A 4,335-nucleotide genomic window follows, 5' to 3' on the forward strand; every position below is an offset into this window, starting at 1 on the left:
AAGTGTCACAAAAGTGACTTGGTGAGGCGTAAAAAGTGTCACAAAAGTGACTTGGTGAGGCGTTAAAAACTCCTCGTCTATCCTCTGTGCACGTTTAGCGCTAAGGCTAGTCTTTTTTCAGGGTTTACGTGATGACAGTTGCTCATATCGTAAAACAAATCATGTCGTACAATTGATTAAATAACTACCCCTGAGGGCAACAAGACAACGACTTCCGGTTGGGGTGAAAAGTGGGTCAGGGTATCACCAAGCTGGATCAGCAGGTTTTCAAGTACGAGTATTTGAATGAAGTATTTGGTCCAATCGCAACACTGGTAATGGTATTGGGACATTCCTATTGTCGACATGCTGAAATGTATTTGTAAACATATTGGCGTGTAAAATATAGTTAAATGTTTAATGTCATTTTTTAAGGGCCACATTTGCAATTACTGCGATCCTTGATATGCTAGTTGTGAGCAAGACAGGGAACTGTTTCGCTGAAATGTTAAGATACAACTTAACCCTCACTTCATTTCCGTTCATACTGTATTTATTTTGCGTTTCAACAGCTTCTGCCGGCTTCTGTTACTGAACTGTTATGTTCCTCATAATAGAAGGGGACACTAGCGCCACCTGTCTCCCTCAGTGGTCTGTAAATAATGCTGCACACTGCCTGTTTTGTACACAACAAAAAAAAAAAAGAAAAGAAAATCAGACAAGACAACTACACTTTGGTTCCTTAAAATAACAGGAGAGAATCAACTTCATGTGTTTACATTATGTTTACAATGGCACAGTTTTCGTTTGTAAGACTTTATCAGTATGTATTTGTATAGGTATAAACAATACTTGCATATTTATTGCCTATAAGGTTAACAGATATGATGACGGCGTCTGTTGTGTTTTCACATTTGGGACATAGTGTTACCTGTGTAATTATTATTATTACTCCATGGCTAATGATAATGATTTTTTTTTTTTTTTTTGGTAAAGTAGTTGATCATTTTATGACTACTGCAGTGACTGTTTTCTGTGCCTTTTTATGGTTAGAATGCATGGTTTTAACTTATTATTATTATTACTATTGGAAGTCACTATGAGATGTTGTATTTTTGTATTTTCTGAATAAATGAATCAGTGGTTTCCTCGCTTTTGTTGTACATTTTTGAGGTGCTGTCCTTCGGAACGAGGCCGTTAATATCTCTCTTATTCAATAAAAACACGCTTTTGTTGTACATTTTTGAGGTGCTGGAGGCCGTTCATATCTCTCTTCTTCAATAAAAACAAATTTGTATGCAGCCTGATTGGTTTATTTTCATACTTATATACACTTTCAAATATTTGCCTGTTTATTGACATCAAATAATGTCCGGTGGATGAATTACCATTGTACCAAATAAGGTAAAATATAGTCTAAATCAGCTAAAACAACACGAATTAGGCTAGAATGAGACAACCAAGTGATACCTTAAAATTTACCAAAATATAGCTGCTAGCACTGAAAGGACTGAAAAAGGCAAAAGATAACAGTTTACACAGATCATTTAAAGGGAAGCAATGATAAATTATGACAATATTATTCATCACTGGTATTATGAGTTCTTCGTTTTATTTCATAATTTCTTTTTTATGATCTTGTATTAGTGATTTTTAATCTTAAAATGATGAATTTCAGTCTTATCACTTTGACTTTTTGTGACCAAAAGTGCATTTTCCTGAATAATGAGGTATCTCTGAAATAACTCTTGTTAAATTTTTGTGCCACTTTTTTACTATGTAGGTGAGCATTAACTACTCAGAAATCGCAATTTTGTTAACTTATCTCATTTTATCTCATCTCTTTATCCTAATGTTATAACTATTTTAACCCCAAAACTTCGACTGTCATTATCCTATAATAATAATAATAATATAATTCTACGTAAATACTGTAAGGGCTTTTAAAATGTCAAAAAATCAGACATATGTATATATAAATATTGTATACTATTATTTATATATGTAATATACTGTTTTTAGTTTACGGTTGAGAAGAAGAAACTCAGTCGGATCTGATTGGTCGATCCGTTCTGGGTGGCGCAGTAAGATAGAGGGGCCAGTCAGCGCAGCTAGACTACAGACTGAGCGGTGAGACACGGAATTTTCTTATTTTGTCCGAAGTTATTATATTTATGTAACAATTCACATTGGATATGAAGAAACTAAACCAGTGCGGTGTCGGGGAGCCAGTTGTTATTGTTCGCTGATACGTAAAAACACTGCGCCGTTAGCGTCACTTAGCTGTTTGGCTAACGATGCTAAAGCTAACGAGATATATGTGACGTCACAGCCTAGCAAACCGAGGCCTAGTGTCGTTTCTGGTTTTTCTTTTTAATTGAATGACAGTCTGACAGTCGGCTCAGTCGGACTGTGCATGTGTGTCAGATAATTGTTTCTAATTAAATAGCTGTTGTTGACATCTGACACGTTTGAGTTTGCGTGTATGTAAACATCAGCATCATCAGCTGCTCTGTGGCCTGACGCATCTGCAGCTTTTGCTGCTGCTGCTGCTGCTGCTGCTTTCACCGCTGCTGTGTCAAATTCCAGACCATAAAATTAGCACATTTTCTGCCCTTCTCATCTGCAGTTAAGCTTAAGTGCGTCGAGGTTACCATTTTCTATTTTATTTGTGCTTGTAATTTTTGTTTCGTAGTAGTCCCGATACCGATACTTGGGATTTTGGTTTCGACCATACCTATATATATATATATATATACATAAATAAACAAAATATAACAAATAAATAAAATTGGCTAGAAATTCATTTGTTGTTAACATAAATTATACATTGTTATGAGTTATGGGTCACCAGCATGTTAAAACGTAACTTCTGAAATGAGAAACGCAACTATCCAACTACTTTACAACTGCTCCTTAATGCTCAAGCTCATTGATTTTACATCTTTTAATTCTCCTGATATGCGTTTGCACACTCTCTGACACAGTTCAGACAAAGCGGTCACGGAAAAAATATCTTTGCAGTGGCGTGCATTATGTATATGATAATGGTTAAGTTACCTAGCTGTTGTATGACAGTAATTTCTGGCAATAACATACAATATTTCCATATATTCCCCCAACCTATAAATGGAAATTCTCAAATCAATAGAGTAGTCATTTAGAATAACCGTGATTATGAATTTTGCCATAAACAAACATTCTTACTGGGTTCGTATCCTACCTTGGCTGGCTGTTGTGTCATTGAGCAAGCACCAAATCCATTGCTCGCAGAGCACTTTCATTAGTAACTGCTCACTGCTTTTATGTATTTCTTGAAAAGAACATTTTGACCAACTTTTGACCACGGTCTAGGTCATAAAGTGACCACCTAAGTGGTGTTTTCGCACGTTGAGGTGACTACATCGGGACGCTCCAATGACCACATTGGTGTTTGACAGACGGGTCAAGCAGTACATTCTTTTTCTAATTTTGCTCAGGGTTCCAATATGGCCTTTAATGAACCCTTAGGGAGACCCAGGCTGACTCGACTCCAACAGAGTCAGAGCCGGAGAAGTACACACATCTTGGCTTTAAAGATGACCAGGATAGAAATAACTGGGCGCTTTGTCTGACACCTGCACTTCTCTACACATACTTCATGCCGACTGGGCACAAAAGTTAACCCTTTGTTCCTGGTCTGAGCATAGAGTTGGTGGGCTAGAATCGTTCGTTTCCACCAAAGGACATCTGTAAAACAATTCCATTACTTTGGGCCAAGGGCTGGAGTGGGCCACAGAGAGACCTTAGAAAGTCCTGAGCCAAACTGCAAAGAGGAAGGCTGATGGATAAAGCTTACTGAGATGCTTCGCCATGGTCAAAGCCAACAGCAAAACAGTTTTCAAAGAGATAATTCTGGCCAACTGCCTCTTTGCTCAAATGGATTTTTGGGAGAGGTTCAGTCACCACTAATAGATCCCACCTAGGTATCATGTGTCTGGTGACGGTGACACTACACTGTGCACCCTTCATAAAATGCCTCACCGTAGGATGCTGTCCAAAAGGTTCATCCTCAAAACTTACATTGCAAGCTGAAATAACTGCAACACACAGCTTACTTTGCCTGAGCTACAAGATCGTAGAAGTACAACAGGTGTAGCGCCAGTGTTGTTGTTGAGGCTGTTATAGACTAGTTATATTTTTATAACATACCCCACGGTCACCTTAGTCCATAGGGGCTACCAGGTGTACCCGGGTACCACGTTGGTGACCCCTGGCTTAGAGTATCAACAGGTGGGGATTTTAATTTTAAAGGTCGGGACCAGTAGCAGCTCAAGTCTTTAACTCACTAAAGTACTGCTAGGAAGAACTTGCCTT

The 4,335-nt window shown here is 38.0% G+C and overlaps 1 protein-coding gene across 1 annotated transcript in view; it reads left to right on the forward strand.

Moving 5' to 3' along the window:
• The first annotated feature begins 2,024 nt into the window (after positions 1-2,024).
• akap11 (A kinase (PRKA) anchor protein 11) overlaps positions 2,025-4,335 on the forward strand; it is a 37,184-nt gene continuing 34,873 nt past the window's right edge. The window contains 1 exon segment of the mRNA XM_008327863.3: positions 2,025-2,109. The gene's annotated coding sequence lies outside the window, so the exon portion shown is untranslated.

This window comes from Cynoglossus semilaevis, chromosome 16 (assembly GCF_000523025.1).
Source record: "Cynoglossus semilaevis isolate Cse_v1.0 chromosome 16, Cse_v1.0, whole genome shotgun sequence".
Classification (NCBI taxonomy): domain Eukaryota; kingdom Metazoa; phylum Chordata; class Actinopteri; order Pleuronectiformes; family Cynoglossidae; genus Cynoglossus; species Cynoglossus semilaevis.